At 40.9% G+C, this 22,243-nt stretch overlaps 21 non-coding genes across 21 annotated transcripts; all 21 read right to left on the reverse strand.

Moving 5' to 3' along the window:
- Nucleotides 1-489: 489 nt before the first annotated feature.
- On the reverse strand, nt 490-653 carry LOC133618347 (U1 spliceosomal RNA). Its single transcript, XR_009817276.2, has one exon. It is a non-coding gene; the product is annotated as a U1 spliceosomal RNA (small nuclear RNA).
- Nucleotides 654-1,490: 837 nt separating this feature from the next.
- On the reverse strand, nt 1,491-1,681 carry LOC133618265 (U2 spliceosomal RNA). The gene has a single exon (XR_009817198.2). It is a non-coding gene; the product is annotated as a U2 spliceosomal RNA (small nuclear RNA).
- Nucleotides 1,682-2,584: 903 nt separating this feature from the next.
- On the reverse strand, nt 2,585-2,748 carry LOC133618348 (U1 spliceosomal RNA). The gene has a single exon (XR_009817277.2). It is a non-coding gene; the product is annotated as a U1 spliceosomal RNA (small nuclear RNA).
- An 837-nt stretch (nt 2,749-3,585) lies between these two features.
- On the reverse strand, nt 3,586-3,776 carry LOC133618267 (U2 spliceosomal RNA). The gene has a single exon (XR_009817200.2). It is a non-coding gene; the product is annotated as a U2 spliceosomal RNA (small nuclear RNA).
- A 903-nt stretch (nt 3,777-4,679) lies between these two features.
- On the reverse strand, nt 4,680-4,843 carry LOC133618349 (U1 spliceosomal RNA). The gene has a single exon (XR_009817278.2). It is a non-coding gene; the product is annotated as a U1 spliceosomal RNA (small nuclear RNA).
- An 837-nt stretch (nt 4,844-5,680) lies between these two features.
- On the reverse strand, nt 5,681-5,871 carry LOC133618268 (U2 spliceosomal RNA). The gene has a single exon (XR_009817201.2). It is a non-coding gene; the product is annotated as a U2 spliceosomal RNA (small nuclear RNA).
- A 903-nt stretch (nt 5,872-6,774) lies between these two features.
- LOC133618350 (U1 spliceosomal RNA) lies at nt 6,775-6,938 on the reverse strand. Its single transcript, XR_009817279.1, has one exon. It is a non-coding gene; the product is annotated as a U1 spliceosomal RNA (small nuclear RNA).
- An 837-nt stretch (nt 6,939-7,775) lies between these two features.
- Nucleotides 7,776-7,966, reverse strand: LOC133618227 (U2 spliceosomal RNA). The gene has a single exon (XR_009817162.2). It is a non-coding gene; the product is annotated as a U2 spliceosomal RNA (small nuclear RNA).
- Nucleotides 7,967-8,869: 903 nt separating this feature from the next.
- LOC133618352 (U1 spliceosomal RNA) lies at nt 8,870-9,033 on the reverse strand. Its single transcript, XR_009817281.1, has one exon. It is a non-coding gene; the product is annotated as a U1 spliceosomal RNA (small nuclear RNA).
- An 837-nt stretch (nt 9,034-9,870) lies between these two features.
- LOC133618228 (U2 spliceosomal RNA) lies at nt 9,871-10,061 on the reverse strand. Its single transcript, XR_009817163.2, has one exon. It is a non-coding gene; the product is annotated as a U2 spliceosomal RNA (small nuclear RNA).
- A 903-nt stretch (nt 10,062-10,964) lies between these two features.
- Nucleotides 10,965-11,128, reverse strand: LOC133618353 (U1 spliceosomal RNA). The gene has a single exon (XR_009817282.1). It is a non-coding gene; the product is annotated as a U1 spliceosomal RNA (small nuclear RNA).
- An 837-nt stretch (nt 11,129-11,965) lies between these two features.
- On the reverse strand, nt 11,966-12,156 carry LOC133618269 (U2 spliceosomal RNA). Its single transcript, XR_009817202.2, has one exon. It is a non-coding gene; the product is annotated as a U2 spliceosomal RNA (small nuclear RNA).
- Nucleotides 12,157-13,059: 903 nt separating this feature from the next.
- Nucleotides 13,060-13,223, reverse strand: LOC133618355 (U1 spliceosomal RNA). The gene has a single exon (XR_009817283.2). It is a non-coding gene; the product is annotated as a U1 spliceosomal RNA (small nuclear RNA).
- An 837-nt stretch (nt 13,224-14,060) lies between these two features.
- On the reverse strand, nt 14,061-14,251 carry LOC133618271 (U2 spliceosomal RNA). Its single transcript, XR_009817203.2, has one exon. It is a non-coding gene; the product is annotated as a U2 spliceosomal RNA (small nuclear RNA).
- A 903-nt stretch (nt 14,252-15,154) lies between these two features.
- LOC133618356 (U1 spliceosomal RNA) lies at nt 15,155-15,318 on the reverse strand. The gene has a single exon (XR_009817284.2). It is a non-coding gene; the product is annotated as a U1 spliceosomal RNA (small nuclear RNA).
- An 837-nt stretch (nt 15,319-16,155) lies between these two features.
- On the reverse strand, nt 16,156-16,346 carry LOC133618229 (U2 spliceosomal RNA). Its single transcript, XR_009817164.1, has one exon. It is a non-coding gene; the product is annotated as a U2 spliceosomal RNA (small nuclear RNA).
- Nucleotides 16,347-17,249: 903 nt separating this feature from the next.
- Nucleotides 17,250-17,413, reverse strand: LOC133618357 (U1 spliceosomal RNA). Its single transcript, XR_009817285.2, has one exon. It is a non-coding gene; the product is annotated as a U1 spliceosomal RNA (small nuclear RNA).
- An 837-nt stretch (nt 17,414-18,250) lies between these two features.
- On the reverse strand, nt 18,251-18,441 carry LOC133618310 (U2 spliceosomal RNA). Its single transcript, XR_009817240.2, has one exon. It is a non-coding gene; the product is annotated as a U2 spliceosomal RNA (small nuclear RNA).
- Nucleotides 18,442-19,344: 903 nt separating this feature from the next.
- On the reverse strand, nt 19,345-19,508 carry LOC133618358 (U1 spliceosomal RNA). Its single transcript, XR_009817286.1, has one exon. It is a non-coding gene; the product is annotated as a U1 spliceosomal RNA (small nuclear RNA).
- Nucleotides 19,509-20,345: 837 nt separating this feature from the next.
- Nucleotides 20,346-20,536, reverse strand: LOC133618311 (U2 spliceosomal RNA). The gene has a single exon (XR_009817241.2). It is a non-coding gene; the product is annotated as a U2 spliceosomal RNA (small nuclear RNA).
- A 903-nt stretch (nt 20,537-21,439) lies between these two features.
- On the reverse strand, nt 21,440-21,603 carry LOC133618209 (U1 spliceosomal RNA). The gene has a single exon (XR_009817148.2). It is a non-coding gene; the product is annotated as a U1 spliceosomal RNA (small nuclear RNA).
- Between the last annotated feature and the right edge of the window lie 640 nt (nt 21,604-22,243).

Consider the following 22,243-nt stretch of genomic DNA (forward strand, 5'->3'; position numbering starts at 1 on the left):
CGGCTTCTTCCTTGTGCCATTGAGACAAACACTTCCGCCACCAAGTGACGTGGAGTGGTAACTACATCACTTAAAACCGGACATGAAGGCAACACATTATACTTAAGCACTACTTGTAACTAACACGTAATAAAATTTATAACAATTACCCATGTAAAATGCTTAGAAATTATTTATAGTAATTTCTCAGTACCTGTACTGATAAAACGACACAGGTTGTGTTGTTAAAAGCATAGCCAGCATAGGTGCAAAAGTGTTACCAGTAGGTGGCAGTACAACACCAGCTTTCCGTACACTCGCTGCATGATCAGTCAAGTTGAATTGTTGTTTTGTTTGCAATTCGATGTCAGCGACAATCTTTAACATTGGAATATGTGATACTCACCATTAGATGGTGGCAACATTGACATGCTTTCATTACAATAACAGAACATGTAGTCATTCAGAGGACATGACACATTCAGTTTGTATTCTCATTAAACAGAAGATCAGGGGAGAGCGCGCACGCAGTCCACCACTACCACAAATTATGCAGTCGAGATTCCCACATTTGGGGAATTCGTAAGGGTCAGCACAGCCGGGGTGCAATGGCTGAGCCTCACCCTAGGTGAACCACCTTCTTGATCATGGTAACTCCCCTGCCAGGTAAGTATGAGTTTTTCATGGCTCACACACACAAGTCCTTCACACACACACCATGTTAAGTGATGGGCTCATCGCGTGCACACTAGCAAACACACACACTCAACAAACCTGCACACGTACAAGAGTCTACTACACAACATTGTTTGATCATTACAATATTACCACTACTTATATTACACATGAACACAACTATTTGTTCCCATCATGCAATCTACACTACTACGCCTAGCCTGTACTGGAAGGGTCTTGGTGTCCCTGCCTCCCTTTACAGCCACTTCCTGCTTCTTTGTTTGGGACAGTAACACATGTTATACTGTCACCATCTAGTGGTGGGTAGCACACACTACACCGTTTAAGATTTTCACTGACATCAAACTTGAACACCTTTATAATGAAACATAACAAATCACATTTAAATTAGCTTGAAAAAAACACTAATTCCAATACAAAATATTGGGCAATATCTGAAAAATGCTGTTCACAAACACCTTCCGTCTAATTCGACTTGGTTGGAAATGTTTTGCGAAGAAGAACGGGCAAACATGTCAGTCTTTCGATGTGCAAAACCGGTAGTAACAGACCCAGAGACAAACAAAGTTCGGTTTCATCCGTTTAAAGTTTGCATGTTTAAGACAAGATGTAGAAAGGGACGACTTTACCTGCAAGTACCCACATTATTCCGGGTGGTAATTATGTTGTGTACAATGAACATGTACGCAACGATAACCATATTATCTCAGCCTATACAATGTCCACAAATTAATGCTGTAGATCTCAGTGGTTTGTTGTACTATTAACTGTATTTCAGATAATAACAGTGACATTTTAATTGATTTTGACAAGAGAGGGGGTGCACCGTTTCTGGAGGTACTGCCATACCAGGTCGATGCGTGGAGTGGACGGAGCAAGCCCCTATTCCATCTCCCTGCTCCAAAAATCAATTTAATATATAGTCCCCGGATAGGGGACGTATCAGATATTAAACTGATAAGAACAGATACTACACTTGATCTTAGCCAAAAGGCCGAGAAGCGATGCCACTTAGTTGTCAGAAGGGAGGATGTCATTCCGGACACAACAACCTAAAGTGACGGTTACCCACATTTATTAACCACAACGTGACATATCAACACACCAAACAACAACCGTGCACTTTTTGAATGACTGCATTATTTTGAAGGCTGCAAATACTTTTAATGGACGGAAGTGTTTGATCACTCCTGCTTGTCATGGTCACGTGGTACACGTCAGTCCAATAGTAAGCGGCGAAATACATTTTTCAAACACTCGCATCGCCCCAGTCTCATTCAACCAAACAAACAATGAATAGTCTTCAATATAAAATACATAAATGTTGGTGGTTGGTAGAATATTTTTGCAAAACGCAAAGTAACTGTACGATCAACATTTGACCAATATAATTGTCGAGCCCGCCTCATGACCAAACTACTTCCGGCTTCTTCCTTGTGCCATTGAGACAAACACTTCCGCCACCAAGTGACGTGGAGTGGTAACTACATCACCTAAAACCGGACATGAAGGCAACACATTAAACTTAAGCATTACTTGTAACTAACACGTAATAAAATGTATAACAATTACCCATGTAAAATGCTTAGAAATTATTTATAGTAATTTTTCAGTACCTGTACTGATAAAACGACACAGGTTGTGTTGTTAAAAGCATAGCCAGCATAGGTGCAAAAGTGTTACCAGTAGGTGGCAGTACAACACCAGCTTTCCGTACACTCGCTGCATGATCAGTCAAGTTGAATTGTTTTGTTTGCAATTCGATGTCAGCGACAATCTTTAACATTGGAATATGTGCTACTCACCATTAGATGGTGGCAACATTGACATGCATTCATTACAATAACAAAACATGTAGTCATTCAGAGGACATGATACATTTGGTTTGTATTGTCATTAAACAGATGATCAGGGGAGAGCGCGTACGCAGTCCCCCACTACCACAAATTATGCAGTCGAGATTCCCACATTTGGGGAATTCGTAAGGGACAGCACAGCTAGGGTGCAATGACTGAGCCTCACCCTAGTTGAACCACCTTCTTGATCATGGTAACTCCCCTGCCAGGTAAGTATGAGTTGTACATGGCTCACACACACAAGTCCTTCACACACACACCATTTTAAGTGATGGGCTCATCGCGTGCACACTAGCAAACACACACACTCAACAAGCCTGCACACGTACAAGAGTCTACTACACAACATTGTTTGATCATTACAATAGTATCACTACTTATATTACACATGAACACAACTATTTGTTCCCATCATGCAATCTACACTACTACGCCTAGCCTGTACTGGAAGGGTCTTGGTGTCCCTGCCTCCCTTTACAGCCACTTCCTGCTTCTTTGTTTGGGACAGTAACACATGTTATACTGTCACCATCTAGTGGTGGGTAGCACACACTACACCGTTTAAGATTTTCACTGACATCAAACTTGAACACCTTTATAATGAAACATAACAAATCACATTTAAATTAGCTTGAAATAAACACTAATTCCAATACAAAATATTGGGCAATATCTGAAAAATGCTGTTCACAAACACCTTCCGTCTAATTCGACTTGGTTGGAAATGTTTTGCGAAGAAGAACGGGCAAACATGTCAGTCTTTCGATGTGCAAAACCGGTAGTAACAGACCCAGAGACAAACAAAGTTCGGTTTCATCCGTTTAAAGTTTGCATGTTTAAGACTAGATGTAGAAAGGGACGACTTTACCTGCAAGTACCCACATCATTCCGGGTGGTAATTATGTTGTGTACAATGAACATGTACGCAACGATAACCATATTATCTCAGCCTATACAATGTCCACACATTAATGCTGTAGATCTCAGTGGTTTGTTGTACTATTAACTGTATTTCAGATAATAACAGTGACATTTTAATTGATTTTGACAAGAGAGGGGGTGCACCGTTTCTGGAGGTACTGCCATACCAGGTCGATGCGTGGAGTGGACGGAGCAAGCCCCTATTCCATCTCCCTGCTCCAAAAATCAATTTAATATATAGTCCCCGGATAGGGGACGTATCAGATATTAAACTGATAAGAACAGATACTACACTTGATCTTAGCCAAAAGGCCGAGAAGCGATGCCATTTAGTTGTCAGAAGGGAGGATGTCATTCCGGACACAACAACCTAAAGTGACGGTTACCCACATTTATTAACCACAACGTGACATATCAACACACCAAACAACAACCGTGCACTTTTTGAATGACTGCATTATTTTGAAGGCTGCAAATACTTTTAATGGACGGAAGTGTTTGATCACTCCTGCTTGTCATGGTCACGTGGTACACGTCAGTCCAATAGTAAGCGGCGAAATACATTTTTTAAACACTCGCATCGCCCCAGTCTCATTCAACCAAACAAACAATGAATAGTCTTCAATATAAAATACATAAATGTTGGTTGGTAGAATATTTTTGCAAAACGCAAAGTAACTGTACGATCAACATTTGACCAATATAATTGTCGAGCCCGCCTCATGACCAAACTACTTCCGGCTTCTTCCTTGTGCCATTGAGACAAACACTTCCGCCACCAAGTGACGTGGAGTGGTAACTACATCACTTAAAACCGGACATGAAGGCAACACATTATACTTAAGCACTACTTGTAACTAACACGTAATAAAATTTATAACAATTACCCATGTAAAATGCTTAGAAATTATTTATAGTAATTTCTCAGTACCTGTACTGATAAAACGACACAGGTTGTGTTGTTAAAAGCATAGCCAGCATAGGTGCAAAAGTGTTACCAGTAGGTGGCAGTACAACACCAGCTTTCCGTACACTCGCTGCATGATCAGTCAAGTTGAATTGTTGTTTTGTTTGCAATTCGATGTCAGCGACAATCTTTAACATTGGAATATGTGATACTCACCATTAGATGGTGGCAACATTGACATGCTTTCATTACAATAACAGAACATGTAGTCATTCAGAGGACATGACACATTCAGTTTGTATTCTCATTAAACAGAAGATCAGGGGAGAGCGCGCACGCAGTCCCCCACTACCACAAATTATGCAGTCGAGATTCCCACATTTGGGGAATTCGTAAGGGTCAGCACAGCCGGGGTGCAATGGCTGAGCCTCACCCTAGGTGAACCACCTTCTTGATCATGGTAACTCCCCTGGCAGGTAAGTATGAGTTGTACATGGCTCACACACACAAGTCCTTCACACACACACCATTTTAAGTGATGGGCTCATCGCGTGCTTACTAGCAAACACACACACTCAACAAGCCTGCACACGTACAAGAGTCTACTACACAACATTGTTTGATCATTACAATATTATCACTACTTATATTACACATGAACACAACTATTTGTTCCCATCATGCAATCTACACTACTACGCCTAGCCTGTACTGGAAGGGTCTTGGTGTCCCTGCCTCCCTTTACAGCCACATCCTGCTTCTTTGTTTGGGACAGTAACACATGTTATACTGTCACCATCTAGTGGTGGGTAGCACACACTACACCGTTTAAGATTTTCACTGACATCAAACTTGAACACCTTTATAATGAAACATAACAAATCACATTTAAATTAGCTTGAAAAAAACACTAATTCCAATACAAAATATTGGGCAATATCTGAAAAATGCTGTTCACAAACACCTTCCGTCTAATTCGACTTGGTTGGAAATGTTTTGCGAAGAAGAACGGGCAAACATGTCAGTCTTTCGATGTGCAAAACCGGTAGTAACAGACCCAGAGACAAACAAAGTTCGGTTTCATCCGTTTAAAGTTTGCATGTTTAAGACTAGATGTAGAAAGGGACGACTTTACCTGCAAGTACCCACATTATTCCGGGTGGTAATTATGTTGTGTACAATGAACATGTACGCAACGATAACCATATTATGTCAGCCTATACAATGTCCACACATTAATGCTGTAGATCTCAGTGGTTTGTTGTACTATTAACTGTATTTCAGATAATAACAGTGACATTTTAATTGATTTTGACAAGAGAGGGGGTGCACCGTTTCTGGAGGTACTGCCATACCAGGTCGATGCGTGGAGTGGACGGAGCAAGCCCCTATTCCATCTCCCTGCTCCAAAAATCAATTTAATATATAGTCCCCGGATAGGGGACGTATCAGATATTAAACTGATAAGAACAGATACTACACTTGATCTTAGCCAAAAGGCCGAGAAGCGATGCCACTTAGTTGTCAGAAGGGAGGATGTCATTCCGGACACAACAACCTAAAGTGACGGTTACCCACATTTATTAACCACAACGTGACATATCAACACACCAAACAACAACCGTGCACTTTTTGAATGACTGCATTATTTTGAAGGCTGCAAATACTTTTAATGGACGGAAGTGTTTGATCACTCCTGCTTGTCATGGTCACGTGGTACACGTCAGTCCAATAGTAAGCGGCGAAATACATTTTTCAAACACTCGCATCGCCCCAGTCTCATTCAACCAAACAAACAATGAATAGTCTTCAATATAAAATACATAAATGTTGGTGGTTGGTAGAATATTTTTGCAAAACGCAAAGTAACTGTACGATCAACATTTGACCAATATAATTGTCGAGCCCGCCTCATGACCAAACTACTTCCGGCTTCTTCCTTGTGCCATTGAGACAAACACTTCCGCCACCAAGTGACGTGGAGTGGTAACTACATCACCTAAAACCGGACATGAAGGCAACACATTAAACTTAAGCATTACTTGTAACTAACACGTAATAAAATGTATAACAATTACCCATGTAAAATGCTTAGAAATTATTTATAGTAATTTCTCAGTACCTGTACTGATAAAACGACACAGGTTGTGTTGTTAAAAGCATAGCCAGCATAGGTGCAAAAGTGTTACCAGTAGGTGGCAGTACAACACCAGCTTTCCGTACACTCGCTGCATGATCAGTCAAGTTGAATTGTTTTGTTTGCAATTCGATGTCAGCGACAATCTTTAACATTGGAATATGTGATACTCACCATTAGATGGTGGCAACATTGACATGCTTTCATTACAATAACAGAACATGTAGTCATTCAGAGGACATGATACGTTCAGTTTGTATTCTCATTAAACAGAAGATCAGGGGAGAGCGCGCACGCAGTCCCCCACTACCACAAATTATGCAGTCGAGATTCCCACATTTGGGGAATTCGTAAGGGTCAGCACAGCCGGGGTGCAATGGCTGAGCCTCACCCTAGGTGAACCACCTTCTTGATCATGGTAACTCCCCTGCCAGGTAAGTATGAGTTGTTCATGGCTCACACACACAAGTCCTTCACACACACACCATGTTAAGTGATGGGCTCATCGCGTGCACACTAGCAAACACACACACTCAACAAGCCTGCACACGTACAAGAGTCTACTACACAACATTGTTTGATCATTACAATATTACCACTACTTATATTACACATGAACACAACTATTTGTTCCCATCATGCAATCTACACTACTACGCCTAGCCTGTACTGGAAGGGTCTTGGTGTCCCTGCCTCCCTTTACAGCCACTTCCTGCTTCTTTGTTTGGGACAGTAACACATGTTATACTGTCACCATCTAGTGGTGGGTAGCACACACTACACCGTTTAAGATTTTCACTGACATCAAACTTGAACACCTTTATAATGAAACATAACAAATCACATTTAAATTAGCTTGAAAAAAACACTAATTCCAATACAAAATATTGGGCAATATCTGAAAAATGCTGTTCACAAACACCTTCCGTCTAATTCGACTTGGTTGGAAATGTTTTGCGAAGAAGAACGGGCAAACATGTCAGTCTTTCGATGTGCAAAACCGGTAGTAACAGACCCAGAGACAAACAAAGTTCGGTTTCATCCGTTTAAAGTTTGCATGTTTAAGACTAGATGTAGAAAGGGACGACTTTACCTGCAAGTACCCACATCATTCCGGGTGGTAATTATGTTGTGTACAATGAACATGTACGCAACGATAACCATATTATCTCAGCCTATACAATGTCCACACATTAATGCTGTAGATCTCAGTGGTTTGTTGTACTATTAACTGTATTTCAGATAATAACAGTGACATTTTAATTGATTTTGACAAGAGAGGGGGTGCACCGTTTCTGGAGGTACTGCCATACCAGGTCGATGCGTGGAGTGGACGGAGCAAGCCCCTATTCCATCTCCCTGCTCCAAAAATCAATTTAATATATAGTCCCCGGATAGGGGACATATCAGATATTAAACTGATAAGAACAGATACTACACTTGATCTTAGCCAAAAGGCCGAGAAGCGATGCCATTTAGTTGTCAGAAGGGAGGATGTCATTCCGGACACAACAACCTAAAGTGACGGTTACCCACATTTATTAACCACAACGTGACATATCAACACACCAAACAACAACCGCGCACTTTTTGAATGACTGCATTATTTTGAAGGCTGCAAATACTTTTAATGGACGGAAGTGTTTGATCACTCCTGCTTGTCATGGTCACGTGGTACACGTCAGTCCAATAGTAAGCGGCGAAATACATTTTTTAAACACTCGCATCGCCCCAGTCTCATTCAACCAAACAAACAATGAATAGTCTTCAATATAAAATACATAAATGTTGGTTGGTAGAATATTTTTGCAAAACGCAAAGTAACTGTACGATCAACATTTGACCAATATAATTGTCGAGCCCGCCTCATGACCAAACTACTTCCGGCTTCTTCCTTGTGCCATTGAGACAAACACTTCCGCCACCAAGTGACGTGGAGTGGTAACTACATCACTTAAAACCGGACATGAAGGCAACACATTATACTTAAGCACTACTTGTAACTAACACGTAATAAAATTTATAACAATTACCCATGTAAAATGCTTAGAAATTATTTATAGTAATTTCTCAGTACCTGTACTGATAAAACGACACAGGTTGTGTTGTTAAAAGCATAGCCAGCATAGGTGCAAAAGTGTTACCAGTAGGTGGCAGTACAACACCAGCTTTCCGTACACTCGCTGCATGATCAGTCAAGTTGAATTGTTGTTTTGTTTGCAATTCGATGTCAGCGACAATCTTTAACATTGGAATATGTGATACTCACCATTAGATGGTGGCAACATTGACATGCTTTCATTACAATAACAGAACATGTAGTCATTCAGAGGACATGACACATTCAGTTTGTATTCTCATTAAACAGAAGATCAGGGGAGAGCGCGCACGCAGTCCCCCACTACCACAAATTATGCAGTCGAGATTCCCACATTTGGGGAATTCGTAAGGGTCAGCACAGCCGGGGTGCAATGGCTGAGCCTCACCCTAGGTGAACCACCTTCTTGATCATGGTAACTCCCCTGCCAGGTAAGTATGAGTTGTTCATGGCTCACACACACAAGTCCTTCACACACACACCATGTTAAGTGATGGGCTCATCGCGTGCACACTAGCAAACACACACACTCAACAAACCTGCACACGTACAAGAGTCTACTACACAACATTGTTTGATCATTACAATATTACCACTACTTATATTACACATGAACACAACTATTTGTTCCCATCATGCAATCTACACTACTACGCCTAGCCTGTACTGGAAGGGTCTTGGTGTCCCTGCCTCCCTTTACAGCCACTTCCTGCTTCTTTGTTTGGGACAGTAACACATGTTATACTGTCACCATCTAGTGGTGGGTAGCACACACTACACCGTTTAAGATTTTCACTGACATCAAACTTGAACACCTTTATAATGAAACATAACAAATCACATTTAAATTAGCTTGAAATAAACACTAATTCCAATACAAAATATTGGGCAATATCTGAAAAATGCTGTTCACAAACACCTTCCGTCTAATTCGACTTGGTTGGAAATGTTTTGCGAAGAAGAACGGGCAAACATGTCAGTCTTTCGATGTGCAAAACCGGTAGTAACAGACCCAGAGACAAACAAAGTTCGGTTTCATACGTTTAAAGTTTGCATGTTTAAGACTAGATGTAGAAAGGGACGACTTTACCTGCAAGTACCCACATCATTCCGGGTGGTAATTATGTTGTGTACAATGAACATGTACGCAACGATAACCATATTATCTCAGCCTATACAATGTCCACACATTAATGCTGTAGATCTCAGTGGTTTGTTGTACTATTAACTGTATTTCAGATAATAACAGTGACATTTTAATTGATTTTGACAAGAGAGGGGGTGCACCGTTTCTGGAGGTACTGCCATACCAGGTCGATGCATGGAGTGGACGGAGCAAGCCCCTATTCCATCTCCCTGCTCCAAAAATCAATTTAATATATAGTCCCCGGATAGGGGACGTATCAGATATTAAACTGATAAGAACAGATACTACACTTGATCTTAGCCAAAAGGCCGAGAAGCGATGCCACTTAGTTGTCAGAAGGGAGGATGTCATTCCGGACACAACAACCTAAAGTGACGGTTACCCACATTTATTAACCACAACGTGACATATCAACACACCAAACAACAACCGTGCACTTTTTGAATGACTGCATTATTTTGAAGGCTGCAAATACTTTTAATGGACGGAAGTGTTTGATCACTCCTGCTTGTCATGGTCACGTGGTACACGTCAGTCCAATAGTAAGCGGCGAAATACATTTTTTAAACACTCGCATCGCCCCAGTCTCATTCAACCAAACAAACAATGAATAGTCTTCAATATAAAATACATAAATGTTGGTTGGTAGAATATTTTTTCAAAACGCAAAGTAACTGTACGATCAACATTTGACCAATATAATTGTCGAGCCCGCCTCATGACCAAACTACTTCCGGCTTCTTCCTTGTGCCATTGAGACAAACACTTCCGCCACCAAGTGACGTGGAGTGGTAACTACATCACTTAAAACCGGACATGAAGGCAACACATTAAACTTAAGCATTACTTGTAACTAACACGTAATAAAATGTATAACAATTACCCATGTAAAATGCTTAGAAATTATTTATAGTAATTTCTCAGTACCTGTACTGATAAAACGACACAGGTTGTGTTGTTAAAAGCATAGCCAGCATAGGTGCAAAAGTGTTACCAGTAGGTGGCAGTACAACACCAGCTTTCCGTACACTCGCTGCATGATCAGTCAAGTTGAATTGTTGTTTTGTTTGCAATTCGATGTCAGCGACAATCTTTAACATTGGAATATGTGCTTCTCACCATTAGATGGTGGCAACATTGACATGCATTCATTTCAATAACAGAACATGTAGTCATTCAGAGGACATGACACATTTAGTTTGTATTGTCATTAAACAGATGATCAGGGGAGAGCGCGCACGCAGTCCCCCACTACCACAAATTATGCAGTCGAGATTCCCACATTTGGGGAATTCGTAAGGGTCAGCACAGCCGGGGTGCAATGGCTGAGCCTCACCCTAGGTGAACCACCTTCTTGATCATGGTAACTCCCCTGCCAGGTAAGTATGAGTTGTTCATGGCTCACACACACAAGTCCTTCACACACACACCATGTTAAGTGATGGGCTCATCGCGTGCACACTAGCAAACACACACACTCAACAAGCCTGCACACGTACAAGAGTCTACTACACAACATTGTTTGATCATTACAATATTATCACTACTTATATTACACATGAACACAACTATTTGTTCCCATCATGCAATCTACACTACTACGCCTAGCCTGTACTGGAAGGGTCTTGGTGTCCCTGCCTCCCTTTACAGCCACTTCCTGCTTCTTTGTTTGGGACAGTAACACATGTTATACTGTCACCATCTAGTGGTGGGTAGCACACACTACACCGTTTAAGATTTTCACTGACATCAAACTTGAACACCTTTATAATGAAACATAACAAATCACATTTAAATTAGCTTGAAAAAAACACTAATTCCAATACAAAATATTGGGCAATATCTGAAAAATGCTGTTCACAAACACCTTCCGTCTAATTCGACTTGGTTGGAAATGTTTTGCGAAGAAGAACGGGCAAACATGTCAGTCTTTCGATGTGCAAAACCGGTAGTAACAGACCCAGAGACAAACAAAGTTCGGTTTCATCCGTTTAAAGTTTGCATGTTTAAGACAAGATGTAGAAAGGGACGACTTTACCTGCAAGTACCCACATTATTCCGGGTGGTAATTATGTTGTGTACAATGAACATGTACGCAACGATAACCATATTATCTCAGCCTATACAATGTCCACACATTAATGCTGTAGATCTCAGTGGTTTGTTGTACTATTAACTGTATTTCAGATAATAACAGTGACATTTTAATTGATTTTGACAAGAGAGGGGGTGCACCGTTTCTGGAGGTACTGCCATACCAGGTCGATGCGTGGAGTGGACGGAGCAAGCCCCTATTCCATCTCCCTGCTCCAAAAATCAATTTAATATATAGTCCCCGGATAGGGGACGTATCAGATATTAAACTGATAAGAACAGATACTACACTTGATCTTAGCCAAAAGGCCGAGAAGCGATGCCACTTAGTTGTCAGAAGGGAGGATGTCATTCCGGACACAACAACCTAAAGTGACGGTTACCCACATTTATTAACCACAACGTGACATATCAACACACCAAACAACAACCGTGCACTTTTTGAATGACTGCATTATTTTGAAGGCTGCAAATACTTTTAATGGACGGAAGTGTTTGATCACTCCTGCTTGTCATGGTCACGTGGTACACGTCAGTCCAATAGTAAGCGGCGAAATACATTTTTCAAACACTCGCATCGCCCCAGTCTCATTCAACCAAACAAACAATGAATAGTCTTCAATATAAAATACATAAATGTTGGTGGTTGGTAGAATATTTTTGCAAAACGCAAAGTAACTGTACGATCAACATTTGACCAATATAATTGTCGAGCCCGCCTCATGACCAAACTACTTCCGGCTTCTTCCTTGTGCCATTGAGACAAACACTTCCGCCACCAAGTGACGTGGAGTGGTAACTACATCACCTAAAACCGGACATGAAGGCAACACATTAAACTTAAGCATTACTTGTAACTAACACGTAATAAAATGTATAACAATTACCCATGTAAAATGCTTAGAAATTATTTATAGTAATTTCTCAGTACCTGTACTGATAAAACGACACAGGTTGTGTTGTTAAAAGCATAGCCAGCATAGGTGCAAAAGTGTTACCAGTAGGTGGCAGTACAACACCAGCTTTCCGTACACTCGCTGCATGATCAGTCAAGTTGAATTGTTTTGTTTGCAATTCGATGTCAGCGACAATCTTTAACATTGGAATATGTGCTACTCACCATTAGATGGTGGCAACATTGACATGCATTCATTACAATAACAAAACATGTAGTCATTCAGAGGACATGATACATTTGGTTTGTATTGTCATTAAACAGATGATCAGGGGAGAGCGCGTACGCAGTCCCCCACTACCACAAATTATGCAGTCGAGATTCCCACATTTGGGGAATTCGTAAGGGTCAGCACAGCTGGGGTGCAATGACTGAGCCTCACCCTAGGTGAACCACCTTCTTGATCATGGTAACTCCCCTGCCAGGTAAGTATGAGTTGTTCATGGCTCACACACACAAGTCCTTCACACACACACCATGTTAAGTGATGGGCTCATCGCGTGCACACTAGCAAACACACACACTCAACAAGCCTGCACACGTACAAGAGTCTACTACACAACATTGTTTGATCATTACAATATTATCACTACTTATATTACACATGAACACAACTATTTGTTCCCATCATGCAATCTACACTACTACGCCTAGCCTGTACTGGAAGGGTCTTGGTGTCCCTGCCTCCCTTTACAGCCACTTCCTGCTTCTTTGTTTGGGACAGTAACACATGTTATACTGTCACCATCTAGTGGTGGGTAGCACACACTACACCGTTTAAGATTTTCACTGACATCAAACTTGAACACCTTTATAATGAAACATAACAAATCACATTTAAATTAGCTTGAAATAAACACTAATTCCAATACAAAATATTGGGCAATATCTGAAAAATGCTGTTCACAAACACCTTCCGTCTAATTCGACTTGGTTGGAAATGTTTTGCGAAGAAGAACGGGCAAACATGTCAGTCTTTCGATGTGCAAAACCGGTAGTAACAGACCCAGAGACAAACAAAGTTCGGTTTCATCCGTTTAAAGTTTGCATGTTTAAGACAAGATGTAGAAAGGGACGACTTTACCTGCAAGTACCCACATTATTCCGGGTGGTAATTATGTTGTGTACAATGAACATGTACGCAACGATAACCATATTATCTCAGCCTATACAATGTCCACACATTAATGCTGTAGATCTCAGTGGTTTGTTGTACTATTAACTGTATTTCAGATAATAACAGTGACATTTTAATTGATTTTGACAAGAGAGGGGGTGCACCGTTTCTGGAGGTACTGCCATACCAGGTCGATGCGTGGAGTGGACGGAGCAAGCCCCTATTCCATCTCCCTGCTCCAAAAATCAATTTAATATATAGTCCCCGGATAGGGGACGTATCAGATATTAAACTGATAAGAACAGATACTACACTTGATCTTAGCCAAAAGGCCGAGAAGCGATGCCACTTAGTTGTCAGAAGGGAGGATGTCATTCCGGACACAACAACCTAAAGTGACGGTTACCCACATTTATTAACCACAACGTGACATATCAACACACCAAACAACAACCGTGCACTTTTTGAATGACTGCATTATTTTGAAGGCTGCAAATACTTTTAATGGACGGAAGTGTTTGATCACTCCTGCTTGTCATGGTCACGTGGTACACGTCAGTCCAATAGTAAGCGGCGAAATACATTTTTCAAACACTCGCATCGCCCCAGTCTCATTCAACCAAACAAACAATGAATAGTCTTCAATATAAAATACATAAATGTTGGTGGTTGGTAGAATATTTTTGCAAAACGCAAAGTAACTGTACGATCAACATTTGACCAATATAATTGTCGAGCCCGCCTCATGACCAAACTACTTCCGGCTTCTTCCTTGTGCCATTGAGACAAACACTTCCGCCACCAAGTGACGTGGAGTGGTAACTACATCACCTAAAACCGGACATGAAGGCAACACATTAAACTTAAGCATTACTTGTAACTAACACGTAATAAAATGTATAACAATTACCCATGTAAAATGCTTAGAAATTATTTATAGTAATTTTTCAGTACCTGTACTGATAAAACGACACAGGTTGTGTTGTTAAAAGCATAGCCAGCATAGGTGCAAAAGTGTTACCAGTAGGTGGCAGTACAACACCAGCTTTCCGTACACTCGCTGCATGATCAGTCAAGTTGAATTGTTTTGTTTGCAATTCGATGTCAGCGACAATCTTTAACATTGGAATATGTGCTACTCACCATTAGATGGTGGCAACATTGACATGCATTCATTACAATAACAAAACATGTAGTCATTCAGAGGACATGATACATTTGGTTTGTATTGTCATTAAACAGATGATCAGGGGAGAGCGCGTACGCAGTCCCCCACTACCACAAATTATGCAGTCGAGATTCCCACATTTGGGGAATTCGTAAGGGACAGCACAGCTAGGGTGCAATGACTGAGCCTCACCCTAGTTGAACCACCTTCTTGATCATGGTAACTCCCCTGCCAGGTAAGTATGAGTTGTACATGGCTCACACACACAAGTCCTTCACACACACACCATTTTAAGTGATGGGCTCATCGCGTGCACACTAGCAAACACACACACTCAACAAGCCTGCACACGTACAAGAGTCTACTACACAACATTGTTTGATCATTACAATAGTATCACTACTTATATTACACATGAACACAACTATTTGTTCCCATCATGCAATCTACACTACTACGCCTAGCCTGTACTGGAAGGGTCTTGGTGTCCCTGCCTCCCTTTACAGCCACTTCCTGCTTCTTTGTTTGGGACAGTAACACATGTTATACTGTCACCATCTAGTGGTGGGTAGCACACACTACACCGTTTAAGATTTTCACTGACATCAAACTTGAACACCTTTATAATGAAACATAACAAATCACATTTAAATTAGCTTGAAAAAAACACTAATTCCAATACAAAATATTGGGCAATATCTGAAAAATGCTGTTCACAAACACCTTCCGTCTAATTCGACTTGGTTGGAAATGTTTTGCGAAGAAGAACGGGCAAACATGTCAGTCTTTCGATGTGCAAAACCGGTAGTAACAGACCCAGAGACAAACAAAGTTCGGTTTCATCCGTTTAAAGTTTGCATGTTTAAGACAAGATGTAGAAAGGGACGACTTTACCTGCAAGTACCCACATTATTCCGGGTGGTAATTATGTTGTGTACAATGAACATGTACGCAACGATAACCATATTATCTCAGCCTATACAATGTCCACACATTAATGCTGTAGATCTCAGTGGTTTGTTGTACTATTAACTGTATTTCAGATAATAACAGTGACATTTTAATTGATTTTGACAAGAGAGGGGGTGCACCGTTTCTGGAGGTACTGCCATACCAGGTCGATGCGTGGAGTGGACGGAGCAAGCCCCTATTCCATCTCCCTGCTCCAAAAATCAATTTAATATATAGTCCCCGGATAGGGGACGTATCAGATATTAAACTGATAAGAACAGATACTACACTTGATCTTAGCCAAAAGGCCGAGAAGCGATGCCACTTAGTTGTCAGAAGGGAGGATGTCATTCCGGACACAACAACCTAAAGTGACGGTTACCCACATTTATTAACCACAACGTGACATATCAACACACCAAACAACAACCGTGCACTTTTTGAATGACTGCATTATTTTGAAGGCTGCAAATACTTTTAATGGACGGAAGTGTTTGATCACTCCTGCTTGTCATGGTCACGTGGTACACGTCAGTCCAATAGTAAGCGGCGAAATACATTTTTCAAACACTCGCATCGCCCCAGTCTCATTCAACCAAACAAACAATGAATAGTCTTCAATATAAAATACATAAATGTTGGTGGTTGGTAGAATATTTTTGCAAAACGCAAAGTAACTGTACGATCAACATTTGACCAATATAATTGTCGAGCCCGCCTCATGACCAAACTACTTCCGGCTTCTTCCTTGTGCCATTGAGACAAACACTTCCGCCACCAAGTGACGTGGAGTGGTAACTACATCACCTAAAACCGGACATGAAGGCAACACATTAAACTTAAGCATTACTTGAAACTAACACGTAATAAAATGTATAACAATTACCCATGTAAAATGCTTAGAAATTATTTATAGTAATTTTTCAGTACCTGTACTGATAAAACGACACAGGTTGTGTTGTTAAAAGCATAGCCAGCATAGGTGCAAAAGTGTTACCAGTAGGTGGCAGTACAACACCAGCTTTCCGTACACTCGCTGCATGATCAGTCAAGTTGAATTGTTTTGTTTGCAATTCGATGTCAGCGACAATCTTTAACATTGGAATATGTGCTACTCACCATTAGATGGTGGCAACATTGACATGCATTCATTACAATAACAAAACATGTAGTCATTCAGAGGACATGATACATTTGGTTTGTATTGTCATTAAACAGATGATCAGGGGAGAGCGCGTACGCAGTCCCCCACTACCACAAATTATGCAGTCGAGATTCCCACATTTGGGGAATTCGTAAGGGACAGCACAGCTAGGGTGCAATGACTGAGCCTCACCCTAGTTGAACCACCTTCTTGATCATGGTAACTCCCCTGCCAGGTAAGTATGAGTTGTACATGGCTCACACACACAAGTCCTTCACACACACACCATTTTAAGTGATGGGCTCATCGCGTGCACACTAGCAAACACACACACTCAACAAGCCTGCACACGTACAAGAGTCTACTACACAACATTGTTTGATCATTACAATAGTATCACTACTTATATTACACATGAACACAACTATTTGTTCCCATCATGCAATCTACACTACTACGCCTAGCCTGTACTGGAAGGGTCTTGGTGTCCCTGCCTCCCTTTACAGCCACTTCCTGCTTCTTTGTTTGGGACAGTAACACATGTTATACTGTCACCATCTAGTGGTGGGTAGCACACACTACACCGTTTAAGATTTTCACTGACATCAAACTTGAACACCTTTATAATGAAACATAACAAATCACATTTAAATTAGCTTGAAATAAACACTAATTCCAATACAAAATATTGGGCAATATCTGAAAAATGCTGTTCACAAACACCTTCCGTCTAATTCGACTTGGTTGGAAATGTTTTGCGAAGAAGAACGGGCAAACATGTCAGTCTTTCGATGTGCAAAACCGGTAGTAACAGACCCAGAGACAAACAAAGTTCGGTTTCATCCGTTTAAAGTTTGCATGTTTAAGACTAGATGTAGAAAGGGACGACTTTACCTGCAAGTACCCACATCATTCCGGGTGGTAATTATGTTGTGTACAATGAACATGTACGCAACGATAACCATATTATCTCAGCCTATACAATGTCCACACATTAATGCTGTAGATCTCAGTGGTTTGTTGTACTATTAACTGTATTTCAGATAATAACAGTGACATTTTAATTGATTTTGACAAGAGAGGGGGTGCACCGTTTCTGGAGGTACTGCCATACCAGGTCGATGCGTGGAGTGGACGGAGCAAGCCCCTATTCCATCTCCCTGCTCCAAAAATCAATTTAATATATAGTCCCCGGATAGGGGACGTATCAGATATTAAACTGATAAGAACAGATACTACACTTGATCTTAGCCAAAAGGCCGAGAAGCGATGCCACTTAGTTGTCAGAAGGGAGGATGTCATTCCGGACACAACAACCTAAAGTGACGGTTACCCACATTTATTAACCACAACGTGACATATCAACACACCAAACAACAACCGTGCACTTTTTGAATGACTGCATTATTTTGAAGGCTGCAAATACTTTTAATGGACGGAAGTGTTTGATCACTCCTGCTTGTCATGGTCACGTGGTACACGTCAGTCCAATAGTAAGCGGCGAAATACATTTTTTAAACACTCGCATCGCCCCAGTCTCATTCAACCAAACAAACAATGAATAGTCTTCAATATAAAATACATAAATGTTGGTTGGTAGAATATTTTTTCAAAACGCAAAGTAACTGTACGATCAACATTTGACCAATATAATTGTCGAGCCCGCCTCATGACCAAACTACTTCCGGCTTCTTCCTTGTGCCATTGAGACAAACACTTCCGCCACCAAGTGACGTGGAGTGGTAACTACATCACTTAAAACCGGACATGAAGGCAACACATTATACTTAAGCACTACTTGTAACTAACACGTAATAAAATTTATAACAATTACCCATGTAAAATGCTTAGAAATTATTTATAGTAATTTCTCAGTACCTGTACTGATAAAACGACACAGGTTGTGTTGTTAAAAGCATAGCCAGCATAGGTGCAAAAGTGTTACCAGTAGGTGGCAGTACAACACCAGCTTTCCGTACACTCGCTGCATGATCAGTCAAGTTGAATTGTTGTTTTGTTTGCAATTCGATGTCAGCGACAATCTTTAACATTGGAATATGTGATACTCACCATTAGATGGTGGCAACATTGACATGCTTTCATTACAATAACAGAACATGTAGTCATTCAGAGGACATGATACATTCAGTTTGTATTCTCATTAAACAGAAGATCAGGGGAGAGCGCGCACGCAGTCCCCCACTACCACAAATTATGCAGTCGAGATTCCCACATTTGGGGAATTCGTAAGGGTCAGCACAGCCGGGGTGCAATGGCTGAGCCTCACCCTAGGTGAACCACCTTCTTGATCATGGTAACTCCCCTGCCAGGTAAGTATGAGTTGTTCATGGCTCACACACACAAGTCCTTCACACACACACCATGTTAAGTGATGGGCTCATCGCGTGCACACTAGCAAACACACACACTCAACAAGCCTGCACACGTACAAGAGTCTACTACACAACATTGTTTGATCATTACAATATTATCACTACTTATATTACACATGAACACAACTATTTGTTCCCATCATGCAATCTACACTACTACGCCTAGCCTGTACTGGAAGGGTCTTGGTGTCCCTGCCTCCCTTTACAGCCACTTCCTGCTTCTTTGTTTGGGACAGTAACACATGTTATACTGTCACCATCTAGTGGTGGGTAGCACACACTACACCGTTTAAGATTTTCACTGACATCAAACTTGAACACCTTTATAATGAAACATAACAAATCACATTTAAATTAGCTTGAAAAAAACACTAATTCCAATACAAAATATTGGGCAATATCTGAAAAATGCTGTTCACAAACACCTTCCGTCTAATTCGACTTGGTTGGAAATGTTTTGCGAAGAAGAACGGGCAAACATGTCAGTCTTTCGATGTGCAAAACCGGTAGTAACAGACCCAGAGACAAACAAAGTTCGGTTTCATACGTTTAAAGTTTGCATGTTTAAGACTAGATGTAGAAAGGGACGACTTTACCTGCAAGTACCCACATCATTCCGGGTGGTAATTATGTTGTGTACAATGAACATGTACGCAACGATAACCATATTATCTCAGCCTATACAATGTCCACACATTAATGCTGTAGATCTCAGTGGTTTGTTGTACTATTAACTGTATTTCAGATAATAACAGTGACATTTTAATTGATTTTGACAAGAGAGGGGGTGCACTGTTTCTGGAGGTACTGCCATACCAGGTCGATGCGTGGAGTGGACGGAGCAAGCCCCTGTTCCATCTCCCTGCTCCAAAAATCAATTTAATATATAGTCCCCGGATAGGGGACATATCAGATATTAAACTGATAAGAACAGATACTACACTTGATCTTAGCCAAAAGGCCGAGAAGCGATGCCATTTAGTTGTCAGAAGGGAGGATGTCATTCCGGACACAACAACCTAAAGTGACGGTTACCCACATTTATTAACCACAACGTGACATATCAACACACCAAACAACAACCGTGCACTTTTTGAATGACTGCATTATTTTGAAGGCTGCAAATACTTTTAATGGACGGAAGTGTTTGATCACTCCTGCTTGTCATGGTCACGTGGTACACGTCAGTCCAATAGTAAGCGGCGAAATACATTTTTTAAACACTCGCATCGCCCCAGTCTCATTCAACCAAACAAACAATGAATAGTCTTCAATATAAAATACATAAATGTTGGTTGGTAGAATATTTTTGCAAAACGCAAAGTAACTGTACGATCAACATTTGACCAATATAATTGTCGAGCCCGCCTCATGACCAAACTACTTCCGGCTTCTTCCTTGTGCCATTGAGACAAACACTTCCGCCACCAAGTGACGTGGAGTGGTAACTACATCACTTAAAACCGGACATGAAGGCAACACATTATACTTAAGCACTACTTGTAACTAACACGTAATAAAATTTATAACAATTACCCATGTAAAATGCTTAGAAATTATTTATAGTAATTTCTCAGTACCTGTACTGATAAAACGACACAGGTTGTGTTGTTAAAAGCATAGCCAGCATAGGTGCAAAAGTGTTACCAGTAGGTGGCAGTACAACACCAGCTTTCCGTACACTCGCTGCATGATCAGTCAAGTTGAATTGTTGTTTTGTTTGCAATTCGATGTCAGCGACAATCTTTAACATTGGAATATGTGATACTCACCATTAGATGGTGGCAACATTGACATGCTTTCATTACAATAACAGAACATGTAGTCATTCAGAGGACATGACACATTCAGTTTGTATTCTCATTAAACAGAAGATCAGGGGAGAGCGCGCACGCAGTCCCCCACTACCACAAATTATGCAGTCGAGATTCCCACATTTGGGGAATTCGTAAGGGTCAGCACAGCCGGGGTGCAATGGCTGAGCCTCACCCTAGGTGAACCACCTTCTTGATCATGGTAACTCCCCTGCCAGGTAAGTATGAGTTTTTCATGGCTCACACACACAAGTCCTTCACACACACACCATGTTAAGTGATGGGCTCATCGCGTGCACACTAGCAAACACACACACTCAACAAACCTGCACACGTACAAGAGTCTACTACACAACATTGTTTGATCATTACAATATTACCACTACTTATATTACACATGAACACAACTATTTGTTCCCATCATGCAATCTACACTACTACGCCTAGCCTGTACTGGAAGGGTCTTGGTGTCCCTGCCTCCCTTTACAGCCACTTCCTGCTTCTTTGTTTGGGACAGTAACACATGTTATACTGTCACCATCTAGTGGTGGGTAGCACACACTACACCGTTTAAGATTTTCACTGACATCAAACTTGAACACCTTTATAATGAAACATAACAAATCACATTTAAATTAGCTTGAAAAAAACACTAATTCCAATACAAAATATTGGGCAATATCTGAAAAATGCTGTTCACAAACACCTTCCGTCTAATTCGACTTGGTTGGAAATGTTTTGCGAAGAAGAACGGGCAAACATGTCAGTCTTTCGATGTGCAAAACCGGTAGTAACAGACCCAGAGACAAACAAAGTTCGGTTTCATCCGTTTAAAGTTTGCATGTTTAAGACAAGATGTAGAAAGG

Source organism: Nerophis lumbriciformis, linkage group LG18 (assembly GCF_033978685.3).
Source record: "Nerophis lumbriciformis linkage group LG18, RoL_Nlum_v2.1, whole genome shotgun sequence".
NCBI lineage: Eukaryota > Metazoa > Chordata > Actinopteri > Syngnathiformes > Syngnathidae > Nerophis > Nerophis lumbriciformis.